The sequence below is a fragment of the Vicia villosa genome, linkage group LG6, assembly GCF_029867415.1.
Source record: "Vicia villosa cultivar HV-30 ecotype Madison, WI linkage group LG6, Vvil1.0, whole genome shotgun sequence".
In the NCBI taxonomy this organism is placed as follows: Eukaryota; Viridiplantae; Streptophyta; class Magnoliopsida; order Fabales; family Fabaceae; genus Vicia; species Vicia villosa.
This window is the reverse complement of record NC_081185.1, coordinates 88,057,244-88,074,811: the sequence shown is the minus strand read 5'-3', so window position 1 is coordinate 88,074,811 and position 17,568 is coordinate 88,057,244. Positions and strand designations below refer to the sequence as shown.

Here is a 17,568-nt window from a genome sequence, read left to right as displayed (position 1 = left end):
TGAATTATTACCAAAATTATTCTACATAGTTATTACATAACTATAACATAAACATCTTGGTAAAAAAAATTACTAATGATAATTATTATTTACATAAAAGAATAAGCTAATCTCTATCATCATGCACCACCTTTTATATGCCATCAATGGTTGTTGTTTGTTGTTTTCTACGCTGCAAAAAAAAGTTCAATGCATAAGAAATCAATGCCCATGAGTCAATTAGGATATGATTAATGCAATTTCAAAATAAATTCATACCAACAATTAGGTAATACTAGTATTGCACTTAAAAAATAGGCCTATTACGAACTCAATAATTAGACTGACCATCCAAAACATTACAAAGCTAATTCGGTGAGTTTCGAAGATTCAAAGTGATACTATACCTCCAGAATATTTTTTCCGGTTGACGACAGCTCCTCTAACTTGGAAATTTATTCAGTCAAAGATTTTTTTCAGCCACAAAGTTGTTGCTTTGCACAGCACAAAGCTTATAGTTCAAATATGCTCCTAACAAGGATAAACAGAGAAATATCAATAAAATAAAAACAACAATCATTATAGTCCAATGAAAGGTATGATTCTAGTGCACCTCAAGGGTCAGTTTTCTTAGGCTCATATTAAAAACAACTTCAACTTGTATCTCAGAGACATTGAAATCTGCAAATAGATATTCTCGTTCATATTAAACAGCTATAAGATAGAAGTAGCACTCCAACTTAAAAAAATCAAAGCCATCACCTTAAACACAAATGAATAATACCAAATAGAAAAAAAAAGTCATTACAATATGCACACCAGAATAAGAAGCTAAATATATTAGTGGCTCTTGTCTGGAAGAATGTGTTCAAGGAAAGTGGATACTGAATTTAGTTTTCAAATTAATAAATTTAGCTTTATTACATGTAAGATTAAATGGTCCTATAGATTGTACAAGAAAATACAAATATTCATATTACACTACCAAAAACTCAAGAAAGCTTGTTGGCTAGAGAGAAGCCTTTTGAAGAAAAAATAGGTTAAAATAGCAATTTGACTATGGAACTTCAACATGGAAAAAGTTACTCTACACTAACTGTGAGCACTCATATTTAAATATAGGTTGAACACACTGCAGTTACAGTTGTGACAAGCATATCATAAAATTATTGTTAGAAGTGTAGTAGAAATATTTATACGGTATTACTTTGCGTTTTGGGGTTTTTCGGAGCAATTAAGTTTAGACTGTATAGTGGGATATTTTGAATTTGATGTAGGGGGAACATAGAGTTAGAGATAAGAAGAGATAGAGATATTCTCACCATGTCTCTTAGCCTCACGCGATAGCTATGTATTCTCACATTCAAAGCGGAAAAATCTAACCTAGCATCCAATATAATAATTAAGTTATGATAACAAAAATAACAAACCTTATTTTCAGGATATACTTTTTCCTTATGCCATGCAAGTCTATTTTGAAGATCAAAAGGAACCAATTGGATCTTGTCTTGAAGTCCCTATAGTTACGTCCAACCAACACAATAAACAAATCAAACAAAATCATATTATATTAAATTGAAATGGATTAGGCATGGAATATTAAAAGAACCTTATAATTCCTAGCAATCCATACACATTGAATGCACTAAATGAATTGTCTATGTTATGCTCTCAATGTCAAAAACTCAGAATAACACATATGGTGGATGTATGATTTGCACTCAATGACCAAATCATCTAAAAAACGCAAATTTGATTCAAGCAGTGATGATCTAGTCAATTTTTATGGCTTATCACTTATATATATATATATATATATATATATATATATATATATATATATATATATATATATATATATATATATATATATGTGTGTGTGTGTGTATATAAAATAAAAAATACCACTTATAATTGTTGTTTCATAAAAGATGTTTGATTGACAATGAACTTGTACTATAGAAAAGACTTTCATCATTTTTGGAGTTGCTTCTAGGATAGATTAAAATCTGCATGAATAGTACCTAGAACCTCAACCAAAATGATATTGCAAGCACCGCCCGCAGCTATTAAATGTCTGTCCCTGGCCTTTAGTATCAAACTGACTTAAACTATTATAACATACAACTATATACTTCCATATTTAAGATAGAACTATATTTGGGTTACCAAGCTACATATATGATTTTTATGATAGTTGGGTTATATTAATATTATGAAGTTTGAGAAATATATTGAAAACAGTATGGGTTGATAATGAAGTATATGATAACCAGATTATGATATTACTTGTTCGAGAAGAACAAAACAAAAGAAGAAACTTACAGGAGATGCAGAAAATGTTAAAACAGCCAAGCCCTATTGTTTGTTATTTCCAAATCTCGAAGCCTCGTCCCTTCTATTGTTTGAGTGAAAACAATCCTTATTATTGGACTGAATTTAGTCGGAAATTTCCTTCTTCAAACATCTAAAATGTTTCAACGTGGATTTTATTGCCAGACTTGCATAAGAAGCTGCGTTTTGAGGCCCAAAACATACTCGAATGACATTACTACGGATTGCATCTGTTGGTAGTATTGTTTATACCTATTGTATAAATGTTGTGTGAAAATGTATAAAATTAGCACAATCATGATTAAATATCAAACATGACAGGTACATCAGTTAAGAAAATTGTATTATAAACCATGGCATAAGAAATACTACATCAGTACTTGCAAAAATATATAGAGAACCACAATCATACTTATTTTCATATGATTAGTCACACTAACAAAATGATAGAAATCTAGTAGCAGCAAATACATCATCACCGGACAATGAATTTAACAACCAACAGTGTTCAACCAATTCCTTGATACTTGGATCCTATATCATATTGACATCTATATGGTGAGTTCATCAATATATCTCAATAATAATCTTTAAATGAATAATACAAATAGAAAACATAAAAGATCATGCTATCTGCACAATCTTGTTTTCTGTGAATCTCACTAAAACTTATGTCCTGTGCGCAAATTTCGGTTGAAGCATTTTATCAAACAGAAAACAAGCAATATACCATGACACACAATAGTAGCAAAATCATAGAGCTATTATCAATGGAAACATTGAGAAGGACGAAAAGTAACAAAAATACATGGACGAACCAGTCCGCAGACGAAACGAAACCAAAATATAAGGACAAACCTTTCTCTTGCTGGTACTTCGATGAAAGTAGTTGGAACGTTGGTTTCGTAAACAAACGGCGACAACCCCGACGCGTATCTTTGGCAACAAATCATCGCATCAATGCACCGAGTAAATCAATCTTCAACAACCTCAAATCGTATACAACACTCAGCAGGAACAAGAGCCGTGGACAACCACCACGAACACACCGAATTGCATCAATCCGTTCCATACAAGTAGCAGCTTCAAATTCAACAGTTCTTCGACATCCACGGATTCAAAACCTGCAAATAACACTCATAATCAATTCACACTCGATGACGCTAAACACCGATGACGAAATCTGAGACCAAGTGAGGATCTGAGAAAGATGAGCGTGAGAAGAAGAATGGTGCTGGAGGGAGGCGGACTGAAGCTTTACTCTTAGGGTTTTTTTCTTCTTTGCTTTAGTTGTGATTTGGGTCGGAGAAAGATAATATATTTTTAACTTTTTCTTTTATTTTGACCTTTAGTAGAAAAGCGCTTTCTGATGTTCGTCTTTAGCAGCGCTTTTATAAAGCGCTGCCTATTCTAGGGCCTTTAGCAGCGCTTTTTTTCATTCTTTTATTTATTTATTAATTCGCGAACTTATGGCAGCGCTTTTGTAAATAAGCGTTATCTATGATGCGCTGCCTAAACCAAATTTCGTGTGCAGTTTCCGTGTTTCGTTTTTTTTTCTACTTATAGCAGCGCTTTTGTATAAAAGCGCTGTCTAATGTGCGCTGTCTAAAGACCTTTTTGGCGTAGTTATTTCTTGTGGCTAGGGGAAGAGTTACCTTTTACGATTGAGGAGTTCAAGGATTTTGGTGTTTTGCAGGAGAAGGTAAAGATAGCTAATGCAAGGGTGAAGAATAACTCTATATGGATGGCTACAATTTAGAGCATTTGGATCATGCGTAATTCTATCATATTCAAGCAAGTTCCGTATAGTTTTGATGTGATGTTTTATAATGTCATGTACTTCTCTTGGAGTTGGTTAGCTAGTAACTCTAAGTCCTCTTCTTTTTCTAGCTTCTATGAGTGGTACAAATTACGCTAGGATGTTTTTTGTATTTGTAGTTCGTGTGTAAGGGTTGCACCCCTAGTGCGATTTTCTAATACAATTGCTTATTCAAAAAAAAAAATCAAGGTAAAATTTTTAAACGCGCTATGTTTGTTAGAACAAGATTTGTTCTGATCAATATTCTTAGTTTTGATGATAACAAGGATATGAATTTTGTGTGAGATAATGTGGTACTCTAATACATTGCAATTTCCTTTTCAGGAAATATATAAAGAGTATGCACAAATCAGCGCTCAGAAGCTTTGTCTCAGAAGGTTCAGCATGCAACATCAGAACATGGTCTGGCAAGACATCAGAAGATGGTCAAGGTAGAATCAGAACATGGGTCTATGGAAGCATCAGAAGAACTTGAGATCAGAAGCAGAAGCACTGAAGTTCTCATGGTATCACGCTCAGAAGCACTTCAAGGTCAGAAGACAAGAAGATGCTATGCACCAAGCTGTTTGACTCTGATGATATTCAAATATTATATTCACAAACATCAGATCAGAAGAAAGTACAAGTGGCAGGCTACGCTGACTGACAAAAGGAACGTTGGAAGCTATTAAAGGCAACGTCAGTAGACACAGCGTGAACAAGGCTCGAGGTAGTTGACAAAAGCGTGAAACATTAAATGCAATGCTGTACGGAACACGCAAAGCATTAAATGCGCCCAACGGTCATCTTCTCAAACGCCTATAAATATGAAGTTCTGATGAGAAGCAAGGTTACGAACTCTGAACGAAATTATTCTGAAAGACTTGCTGAAATGCTGTTCAATTCAAAACTCAGAAACTTCATCTTCATCAAAGCTCACTACATTGTTGCTGTAATATATTAGTGAGATTAAGCTTAAACGTTAAGAGAAATATCACTGTTGTGATTATAGCTTTTCAAAAGCATTTGTAATACTCTTAGAATTGATTACATTAATTTGTAAGTAACTAGAGTGATCAAGTGTTGATCAGGATACTCTAGGAAGTCTTAGCTTGTGTCTAAGCAGTTGTAATTAGAGTGATCACGTGGTGGTCAGGATACTCTAAGAAAGTCTTAGCTTGTGTCTAAGCATTTGTTCCTGGAGTTATCAGGTTGTGATCAGGATACTCTAGAAGACTTAGTCGCGGACTAAGTGGAAAACCATTGTAATCCGTGCGATTAGTGGATTAAATCCTCAGGTGAGGTAAATCACTCCGTGGGGGTGGACTGGAGTAGTTTAGTTAACAACGAACCAGGATAAAAATAACTGTGCAATTTATTTTTATCGTCCAAGTTTTTAAGACTACACTTATTCAAACCCCCCCCCCTTTCTAAGTGTTTTTCTATCCTTCAATTGGCATCAGAGAGCCGGTTCTAAGGTGCAAGCACTTAACCGTGTTTAGAAAAGATTCAGGAAGAGAAAAACGCTTCAGTAAAAGATGGCTGGTCAAATTCCAACAGATCCACCTGCATCTACATCTGGCTCTGCTGAGCAATACAACGGTAACAATGGTTATACTAGACCACCAGTATTTGATGGTGAAAACTTTGAATACTGGAAAGATAAACTAGAAAGTTACTTTCTTGGTCTAGATGGTGAACTATGGGATCTTCTGATGGATGGTTACAAACATCCAGTGAAAGCTAGTGGCGTAAAGCTTACAAGGCAAGAAATGGATGATGATCAAAAGAAGCTTTTCAAGAATCATCATAAATGTAGGACTGTTTTGCTGAATGCTATCTCTCATGCTGAGTATGAGAAGATATCTAACAGGGAAACTGCCTATGATATATATGTGTCATTGAAAATGACCCATGAGAGAAATGCTCAAGTCAAAGAGACTAAAGCTCTTGCTCTAATCCAGAAGTATGAAGCCTTCAAGATGGAGGATGATGAAGACATTGAAAAGATGTTTTCAAGATTTCAAACTCTTACTGCTGGATTGAGAGTTCTGGATAAAGGCTACACCAGGCTGATCATGTAAAGAAGATTATCAGAAGCTTACCCAGAAGATGGGGTCCAATGGTGACTGCATTCAAGATTGCTAAGAATCTGAATGAAGTTTCTTTGGAAGAGCTTATCAGTGCCTTGAGAAGTCATGAAATAGAGCTGGATGCAAATGAGCCTCAGAAGAAAGGTAAGTCTATTGCATTAAAATCTAATATTAAAAAATGCACTAACGCTTTTCAGGCTAGAGAAGAAGATCCTGAAGAATCAGAATCTGAAGAAGAAGATGAACTGTCTATGATCTCCAGAAGGGTAAACCAACTCTGGAAGAGCAAGCAAAGGAAGTTCAGAGGCTTCAGAAGTTCAAAGAGATTTGAACGTGGAGAATCTTCTGATGACAGAAGATTTGACAAGAAGAAGGTCATGTGCTATGAATGCAATGAGCCTGGACACTATAAGAATGAATGTCCAAAACTTCAGAAGGAAAATCCCAAGAAGAAGTTTCATAAGAAGAAAGGTCTTATGGCAACCTGGGATGAGTCAGAAGATGAATCAGACTCAGAAGATGAGCAGTGTGGACCTCCGATTTTTTTTAATACCGGGCCATACCTCTGATCTGTAGAGATACGTGAACTGACTCTTTTTTGTCGCTTAATGCTTTCGCATTTTTTGAAAATTCACAGAGTCGCCACCGACCTTTTATTTTATCCAATTAAGGAAAGGTTTCTAAAAGAAACAGAAAAAAGACCTTTAAGAAATTCTGGGTAAGGGGGTAGGTTATACAAAGGGAAGGTGTTAGCACCCTTTGTATCCATGGTTATCCATGGGCTCTTAAGTTTGCTTAGCTCACTTGTTTTTCGATCACTTTTCAATTGCTCTGAAATTGCTCATATGTGGTTTCGAATACTTTTGTAAATTGAATTTTGTAATGATCCGTGTGTGGATGTATACAAAATGCTTGTTTATCTTTCGAAAGATGTTTTGAAAAGAACGTTAACTTTGTAATAACCCGTGTTTGGATGTATACAAAGTATTGTCTTTTTTTGAAAGTTTTGAAAAATCAACAGTGTATGAGAATTTTGTTTGTTTTGATTTGAGCAAGCAAACTAGGAGGTCTACCCTGAGTTGTAAGGTCTTTATCCTATTTCCTTTAAAAATCTATCCTTTCACCGGATATAAAAGCAAGGTTCGATTTTGTACTCAAAACAGTGGAATTTTGACTTTGATTTTGAAAGGAATGAGAAGGGATTACCTGAAGAGGTGCAAGTGTGATTGTGATTGGATTCAGGTATTTATCTTTGAAGTTAGTGATCTAACGGTTCAATTTTATCTTTGACATACACGCAGTTTATATGTGCTGGAAATTAAAATGCGGAAATGTAAAGTGCGGAAAGTAAATCTACGCTATTACATCGATTGTGCGGGAAATGTAAACTAGCCTATTTACATGAATTTGACATCCTATACATTTATCTAGGAATTTTAAATTGCAAGAAAAATAAAAGGCATGTTTTTGGAATTTTTATGATTGGTTTTAATTATAATTAATGCATGATTAATCAAATTAAAATGAAGAAAAAAGATGAAAATAGATTTAAACCTAGAAATTAAGTTTAAAATATGTACAAAATATTTGTTAATTAATTTTAAAACAAAACTAATTTTTTTGGAGTTTTTTGGAATTGATTTGAAATTGATTTAAGTTAATTAAAACATAATTATGCAAATAATTATACAAATAATTAAAACTTAAAGATAAAATTATTCAAAATATGTACAAAATTAGTTTATAATATATAAACAATATTTAACACAAAGAACAATTTTTTTTATGATTTTTTTGATTGGTTAGAATAATTAAAAAGTAAATATATAAATATATACTAATTAATTATGTAAAATATTGAAATTTTGAAGAAAATAAAATATTTTTATTTCAGAAAATAATATATTATTTTAGAAGTCTAAAAATATTTTTTGTGTATTTTTTGGATTTTTAAAACTATTTTTAATTAATTTATCAAAGAAATTAAAATAAAATAGAAAATAAAATAGAAAATAAAAGGATACTGATCCTGTGTGGTTTGATTGAGGGAGCATGATGTGCACGCGTGATCTGGAGCGTTGGATGATTCATTAAATGAAATCAAGTGGTCCAGAAATTGAGGCACATGGCTTATGACGCGCCTGCAAAACACTTGATTAGAGATAAATTCAAAAAACACGCGCGCGCTTCTGAACCAATGGGAGGAAGACACGTCTTCGTCTTCAACCTTCAGACAAGGCCTTTGACAGCGCTTTTGTAAAAAAGCGCTATAGTAAGTGAACCCTAAATCTGCAAAATAACGAATAGGGGTAAACAAGCATAAAAATCAGGCGCGATGGCACCATTGGATTCGTCTTGTTCCACTGAATGTAACCATGTCCTTAATTTTGCTTAATTTTGGCCCTAATGAAAAACCCTAATTTTGAACTAAGCAAACCCTAAAATGGTATATGATACAAACAACCATTAAAGTCCAATTGAAGCTCCAGAAACGACCAGAGCTTCAAACCAAACACAATTATGCATCTACATCTTGTTAAATATGCGTGAGTTATGAGATATAAGTTGGTTTTAGTTTGAACAAACCGTGGCTTTATATAGCTCGATTCAGTGAAGTTTAGGACTTGGAAATGATTGGAATTGTTTCAGTGTAGCTCAGAGATGATGTTTGAATGTTTATTTTATATTGAAATGGACTGAAACTTAAAATTCGAATTTCAAGTTTCTTTGAAAATTACAAGTGGTTACAAGTATGCTATATGCTTATGGATGCTTCTGAACTCGTCTCCCTCTTGTTACTGAACTAAGATAGCTTATTTATAAGCTATGTGTGCTTACAATTGAAGCTAATATGTGCCTTAGTTGCCTTTGTTGAAACTTTGGTTTTTTAATATTAAAAAAGCTTGAATTCTTGACCAAGTCACCTTGCCTTCAATGCACCTGCCTTGCCCTTTACTTCTCTGCAGAAAGATGAAGATTCTTTGGGGTGAGTCATGCTTGATTTGTAAGCTACCATTTATCCATGCATTTTCCTTTTAATTTTAATCTTAAAGTAAGATAAAATCATGCAAAAATGGATAAAAAAAGGTATGGGCTTAGTCTTGGTCGTGGGAGGCCCATAGTAACATGGAAATGATGTTTGAATGCTGAAAACTTGGCCCCATTTGGAAAAAATGCCATTTTGAACAATGTTGATTTCATGTATTTTCCCAAAATTTAGCCAACTTCAACAAGGTGTAAATCCTTCAATTTTTGTCATATGAAGGAGATCTTGCACTTTTTGGAAACCTCAAAGAGTCCTCTAACCAATGCCTTTGGTCTCATGTCAAAATGATTTTTGAAGCTCCTTGTGTGTCCTTTTGAAAAAAGTGTCTTTTTGTTGACTTTGAAAATGACCTGTAATGTCTTTGATCATATTTTTCAAATGGTGAATCCAATGACCATGGGATCAATGGCATTTGAAAGATAATTGAATTTCCTTCAAAACAAGCTTTGGTTTGAATTTTTTGGATGAAGGATGAGAGAGTTATGATCAGTCAAAGTTGAGTTGACTTTTCAGGCAAAAACCCTAATTTTGAATCTTAGAGTTTTGTTGATTTTTGATCTTTCCTTGATGAATTATGATCATCCAATGATCAAATGATGAATCCTTTGACAAAATATGGACTTTGGCAAAAAATTTCATTTTTGACTGTCTGTTGACTTTTTTGGTCAAACGGGTCGTCTGTTGACTGTTTGAGCTGCTGACGGTGCGTCTGAGTGAATTGAAGTTTGAAAATTTGTATGATGGTACTTTGAGATATATGGATGTATATGAAATCCATTTGAGCTCTCAAAAACTTGTTGCTCCTGTAAAAACAAGAAAAACCCTAGTCAGGGACTGTTTATGTAGGAGACAGTTAAGCGTACCTGATTTTTGCGCAGTGTTGAGTCTCTGCTAATCGCGTGATATTCAGAAGACTTCTAGAACAAAAATCTTGGAATTTTTAATTGTGAAAGATTGATTTGATTGATGGTACAAAACACTGAGAATTGTACTGCCAGCAGTTTGGCTGTCAACTGACTGTTCCAGTATTGACGTAGCAGTTAGAGTGAAAAATCAACAGTCAAAGTTAATTTTCTTTTTTGTTGTTTTTGTTTTTTTGTTTTATGTGAAAAATGAAAATTTATTTACATGACTTGTTAAAAAAAACACAGACATAATAAATAACTAATATTCACTGTACGCGAGTAAAATTACCGATAATAACCCTGAAAATCAGTACAGTCTGAGTTTCCTGATTCTGCGCCTGCAAAAAGATTTAACTCTGTACCAATTGTGTCAGTACTATTTATCTGTAAATAAATAAATAGCATGTGTGAAGTAATAAACAGTATTTGGCGTTTGCGTAAGAATAAATTCAACTGCAGGCCAAATTACTGTATAAGAAAAATTCTAAAAACTAAGTATTTCATATGTCAGGATATTTGTTGAAATAAAAATCCATGATTATATGAGACCCTTAATTTTCAGATTGGAGTTTTCTTGAAAAATATGTGGGCAAATTTTGGGGTATAACAAGCAGGCAAACTGTGCGCTGATGGCGGCAGAAGATGATGGATCAAAATCTACATCAGAATCAGATTCTAAAGAGGTATTTTCTGAACTATCTAGAAAAGAGTTAGCTTCCAGTTTAACAGAACTTCTGGAACTCAAAGCTCATCTTAGTATCAAATACAAAAAGCTGAAGAAGCAATTTGAATTTGAAACTAAGAAGCTGGAATTGGAAAATTCTGAACTGAAGGAAAAAGTTTTAAATCTATCCAAAAATAGTGGATCTCCTTCTGAAACAGAAAAAGCCATTCCTAGCATGAATCATATTCTGAAAGAATATGACTTGAGCTTCAGAAAATTTCTATCTAGAAGCATAGGCAGAAGTCAACTTGCTTCTATGATATATGCTGTGTCTGGAAACAATAGAGTAGGCATTGGTTATGAGGGTGAAATCCCATACAAGCTTGAATCTGTGGATGATATGAAAATATCATACAAGCCTCTGTATAACCAATTTAAATTTGGCCACTCCCATGATATTAAGCACACATCACATGCACAAAGTTTTCACATAACACACACCAAGAAGCATGTGACACATTCTAAGAAATATCATGGAACTCAGAATAAGAAGTATCATACTGTTCCTCCTGTTAAATATTTTGCTAAACCCAAGTTCAATCAGAACTTGAGGAGAACTAACAAAAAAGGACCCAAGAAATTGTGGGTACCTAAGGAGAAGATAATTTCTGTTGCAGATATCCTTGGCGGAAAAGAGGACAAACAGCAAAATGTCATGGTACCTGGACTCTGGGTGCTCGCGACACATGACGGGAAGAAGGCCTACATTCCAAGACCTGGTGCTTAAGCCAGGTGGAGAAGTCAAGTTTGGAGGAGATCAGAAGGGCAAAATCATTGGCTCTAGAACTATAAAGTTTGGTAACTCTCCTTCCATAACTAATGTACTTCTTGTAGAAGGATTAACGCATAACTTATTGTCCATAAGTCAATTAAGTGACAATGGTTATGACATAATCTTTAATCAAAAGTCTTGCAAGGCTGTAAGTCAGAAGGATGGCTCAATCCTATTTACAGGAAAGAGAAAGAACAACGTTTATAAGACAGATCTTCAGGATCTTAAGAATCAAAAGGTGACTTGTCTTATGTCTGTTTCTGAAGAGCAATGGGTGTGGCACAGAAGATTAGGACATGCTAGTTTGAGAAAGATTTCTCAGATTTACAAACTAAATCTGGTTAGAGGACTCCCCAATCTGAAATTTAAATCAGATGCTCTTTGTGAAGCATGTCAGAAGGGCAAGTTCTCCAGACCTGCATTCATGTCTAAGAATGTTGTTTCTTCCTCAAGGCCGTTAGAACTCTTGCACATTGATCTGTTTGGCCCAGTCAAAACAGCATCTGTCAGAGGGAAGAAATATGGATTAGTCATCGTTGATGATTATAGCCGCTGGACATGGGTAAAGTTCTTGAAACACAAGGATGAGTCTCATTCAGTGTTCTTTGAATTCTGCACTCAGATTCAATCTGAGAAAGAGTGTAAAATCATAAAGGTCAGAAGTGATCATGGTGGCGAATTTGAGAACAGATTCTTTGAGGAGTTCTTCAAAGAAAATGGTATTGCCCATGATTTCTCTTGCCCTAGAACTCCACAGCAAAATGGGGTTGTAGAGCGAAAGAATAGGACTCTACAAGAAATGGCCAGAACCATGATCAATGAAACCAATATGGCTAAGCATTTCTGGGCAGATGCAATTAACATTGCATGTTATATTCAGAATAGAATCTCTATCAGACCTATTCTAAATAAGACTCCTTATGAATTGTGGAAGAACAGAAAGCCCAACATTTCATATTTCCATCCTTTTGGATGTGTATGTTTTATTCTGAATACTAAAGATCATCTTGGTAAGTTTGATTCTAAAGCACAAAAGTGTTTCCTTCTTGGATATTCTGAATGCTCTAAAGGCTACAGAGTATACAATACTGAAACATTGATTGTAGAAGAATCAATCAATATCAGGTTTGATAATAAGCTTGGTCTTGAAAAACCAAAGCAGTTTGAGAATTTTGCAGATTTTGATATTGATATATCAGAAGTTGAAGAATCAAGAAGCAAAGCTGCATAAGCTGGCAGTCTCAGAAGCAATGGATCAGAAGATCAAGTTGCTGCATCTTTAGAGAATCTCAAGATTTCTGAAGAACCAACTATCAGAAGATCACCTAGACTTGCCTCAGCTCATTCAGAAGATGTGATCCTTGGAAAGAAAGATGATCCCATCAGAACAAGGGCATTCCTTAAGAACAATGCAGAATGTCAATTAGGTCTTGTTTCTTTGATCGAGCCAACTTCTGTTGATCAAGCTCTAGAAGATCCAGACTGGATAATTGCCATGCAAGAAGAACTAAATCAGTTTACAAGGAATGATGTATGGGACTTGGTTCCTAGACCAAAAGGATTTAACATCATTGGCACTAAGTGGGTGTTTAGAAACAAGCTAAGCGAGAAGGGAGAAGTGGTAAGAAACAAATCCAGACTGGTTGCTCAAGGTTATAGTCAGCAAGAAGGGATTGACTACACAGAAACCTTTGCACCAGTGGCCAGGTTAGAATCTATTCGTCTATTAATTTCTTTTGCCACTCAACACAACATCACTCTTTATCAGATGGATGTTAAGAGCGCCTTCTTAAATGGTTATATAGATGAAGAAGTTTATGTCCATCAACCTCCTGGTTTTGAAGACTCTAAGTCTCCAAATCATGTTTTTAAATTAAAGAAATCATTATACGGATTGAAGCAAGCTCCGAGAGCTTGGTATGAACGTTTAAGTTCCTTCCTTCTGGAAAATGGTTTCACTAGAGGAAAAGTGGACACTACTCTCTTTTGTAAAACCATTAAAAAGGATATTTTAATTTGTCAAATATATGTTGATGATATTATCTTTGGAACATCTAATGCTACACTTGGAAAGGAGTTTGCTGAGTCTATGCAGGCTGAATTTGAAATGAGCATGATGGGAGAACTCAAGTATTTCCTTGGGATTCTAATCAACCAAACTTCTGATGGAACTTATGTTCATCAAACAAAGTATGTGAAAGAACTTCTGAAGAAGTTTAATCTTTCTGAAAGCAAAGAAGCCATAACTCCTATGCATCCAACATGTGTCCTAGGTAAGGATGAGGTGAGTAAGAAGGTAGATCAGAAGTTGTACAGAGGTATGATTGGATCTCTTCTATACCTAACTGCTTCTAGACCTGACATTCTATTCAGTGTTTGCTTGTGTGCTCGATTCCAATCAGATCCAAGAGAATCTCATTTAACAGCGGTTAAGAGAATTCTAAGGTATCTGAAAGGTACTACTAATGTTGGTTTAGTTTACAGAAGATCTAAAGATTACAACTTAGTAGGATTCTGTGATGCTGACTATGCTGGAGATAGAATAGAAAGAAAGAGCACTTCTGGAAGTTGTCAATTTCTTGGAAGTCATCTGATCTCATGGTACAGCAAGAAGCAAGCTACTATTGCCCTCTCAACAACAGAAGCAGAATATGTTGCTGCTGCTGGTTGTAGCACACAAATGCTCTGGATGAGAAGTCAGCTGGAAGATTATCAGATATATGAGAGTAACATTCCTATTTTCTGTGATAATACTTCTGCTATATGTTTATCTAAGAATCCTATTTTACATTCAAAAGCTAAACATATTGAGATTAAACATCATTTCATAAGGGACTATGTTCAGAAGGGTGTTATATCCTTAAACTTTGTGGATACAGACCATCAATGGGTTGATATCTTTACAAAACCCCCTTGCTGAAGATAGGTTTAAGTTCATTCTGAAGAATATCAGTATGGATTTATGCCCAGAATGAGAAGATGAAAAGATCTTATGTATGAGTATCTTCTGAAATGAAATTGATTTTTTTTAAGAAGTTCTGATTGATATCAATTAGAAATTGTGATTCAGTTATTACTAACGTTTCATTGTCTAAGTTGATTCAGAATCTCTTTAAAAGCAAAACAGCTGTAACTGGCTATCCAGATGGTAAACACGTGTTCACTATTTCTGGACAAGCGTGTGTGCAGTTGAGGGGACGTCTACTTAGGTAACTGTGCTAGTCACTTCCTTTGTCATTATTATCTCTCCTCCGTCACGTAACATTAAATGCTATCCATCATTTCAATTTATTTCTTTTTTATTTCTTTTCAGTTTATTCTTTTTCGTTTTATATTCCTCAAACGTTTCTTTTCCCTCCTATATATTTCCACTCTCTTGCATTCAGTTTGTTTTTATGTCTCTCTCTCTCTTTGCATTCATATTTTAAACCCTAGCAGTTTTCATTTTCTGCAACTTCATCATGAATCCTTCGTCAAGTTCTCAAAATCAAGAATCTGATAGTAAACAAAAGAGAAAGGCAACTGATGAACCAGAAATCAAACCAAAGAAAGTAAAGATCACCTACGATCCTGTCAAGGTGAACCCCTTTGAAGCTATGATGACTAGAAACTACTCTAGACGTGTGTATCAACCCCCTGATGGTAGTCCTGTATCACCTCCCTCATCACAAACCTCCAACACATCTTCCTCCTCAATCATCCTTTCGGAACCACCTTCTTCACCATCTGATATCTCCTCTCCTTCAACCCATCCCTCAGATATTTCTTCATCTCTCTCACACCCTTTTCCCACCAGAACACCTAACCCATACAGCTTTGTGTTTCCTGACTCCAGATTCACCATCAACCCTCCAACACCAACCACTCAATCTTTTCTAGAGGTTTTACATTCTGATGTAAATATCTGGTTGGAGATTCTGGGTGCTGCTCACCTTAACCATCTGGATGAGTATGCTTCATGCAACCTTTGGAATACCTTTCGTCAGGATTTTCTGGTTAGGGCTACAGACATTCAGAGAAGGATTATGTCTGAAGCACCTGGTGTTCGTGGTCTTCGGTTGGAAGTTGGTGAAAGCAGCTATCACCATCTCATCAGGAACAGAAGAGTTCTTGAAGAGAGGATACCTGCAGATGAATTGGAAGAAGAAAATCCCTGCAGAGACATCGTGGTGTGGAGACCATGGTATCCTGTGCTGAATGGAGATTTTCAGTGGCTGTTTAACTGGTTCAGAATGAACCTTTCTGAAAAAGCACCTCACATGGTCTTTCCAGTAGTGGTTTATCCTGCTGAAGTTGCTGGTCCTACTCCTCCAACAAACCTAGCAGCTATTCTTCAAGCGTTGGAAGTTGGAACTTCTGAGCTGCCTGAACCAGAATATGCTGAGGCTACTTCTGAGTCTGACTCAGATATGGAGATGGAAGATGCACAAGCTAAAGACCTTCCAGAAGATCGCCCTGCTGAGATTGCTGTCCCTTTTAGCAGAAATTCTGGTGCCTCCTCTTCTGGTGAAACCTCAGCTCTGATGGAGACCTTGGAAGCTGTAACACCCTGGATTTCCGCTTACCCCGCAGGGCTTCCGGCCTACCAAGCATGTCACCAGCTTAATCAATAATCCCCCTAGGTCCGCTTATCGGCTGCCCAGGAAATATTGTTTTTGCCTCCCGCAGGAATCGAACCATGTACCTAGGGGATAAGTACATATTCATAGCAATTCCTGCTACCAATTGAGCTAGTAGCTCAAGTGGTAGCAGGAATTGCTATGAATATGTACTTATCCCCTAGGTACATGGTTCGATTCCTGCGGGAGGCAAAAACAATATTTCCTGGGCAGCCGATAAGAGGACCTAGGGGGGATTATTGATTAAGCTGGTGACATGCTTGGTAGGCCGGAAGCCCTGCGGGGTAAGCGGAAATCCAGGGTGTTACAGAAGCTCTTCATCAGAATCAAGCTATGATGGCTTCTCGTTTGGACGCGCAAGAAGCAACCAATGCTGAGTTTCGCTCTTTCATGGCAAGGCAAGCTACAAGCACTGACGGGATTCATGATGTTTTGGCGCGGATTTTGCGTAGGCTAGGATCTTAGTCCTTTGGTCTTTGTAGTTTTCTTTCCTTGTTGCATCTGCTTTTCTGCATACACCTTTTGTAATCCTTCTTGTTGAAATCAATGAAAAGTTATTTGTGTTTCTTTCCTTTTGTCTCTTGCTTTACATCTGAATCTTTTATGCTTTTTGATGTTATGACAAAAAGGGGGAGAAAATATATGATAAATGATCTGATTAATATTATCAGTTACCGAGTAAAAAGGCTCCACATTTACTAACAGAACTTGCAAAGTTCTATGTTTTTAAGTTGTGTTGTTGCAGGAATCAAAGATTCAAGATCAACATAAGAAGCAACAAAGTGAATCAAGCTCTTGGATTCTTGAAGTAAGCTGAGTGCTAGGAAGCTTCAGAATCAGAAGCAAGAAGGAAGAATGATCAGAAATTCTGATAATAGAATATGATCCAAATCATTGTCTATTTGCTCTGATACATTGTCTATTGGATCTGATATATTCTATATGGCTTATATGGCTCGGATACATATTTTGTGTTCTGATACATATTTTATGTTCTAACTCATTCATGCTGATTTTTGTCGTTTAGTTTTGTTCTGTAACATTTCAGGATGTAGAGATGCTCTGATGATGCTCTGGTACATTCAACAATGTTCTGATATAATCTAGCATGAAGTGATGTAAGAAGAAATTCAAAGCTCTGAAGCTATCCGAGGGAAGCAGAGATCAGAAGCTGTGAATGTTCTAAAGATCCAGAAAACTCAAGTTCTGAAGTTGTCCTAAATGGAAGCATGAATCAGAAGCTGTGAATGTTCTGAAGATCAAAGAAATTCAAGTTCTGAAGTTGTCCTAAATGGAAG

The 17,568-nt window shown here is 35.6% G+C and overlaps 1 long non-coding RNA gene across 2 annotated transcripts; it reads right to left on the bottom strand.

Annotated features, from left to right (window-relative positions):
* LOC131611837 (uncharacterized) lies at window positions 1-3,604 on the bottom strand. 2 transcript variants are annotated; one of them, XR_009287181.1, is made up of 6 exons: window positions 3,172-3,604; window positions 2,305-2,565; window positions 1,410-1,496; window positions 593-660; window positions 387-510; window positions 1-172 (listed from the first exon to the last, which is right to left on the bottom strand). It is a non-coding gene; the product is annotated as an uncharacterized LOC131611837 (long non-coding RNA). The 2 variants fall into 2 exon arrangements; XR_009287182.1 differs by lacking the exon at window positions 2,305-2,565.
* Between the last annotated feature and the right edge of the window lie 13,964 nt (window positions 3,605-17,568).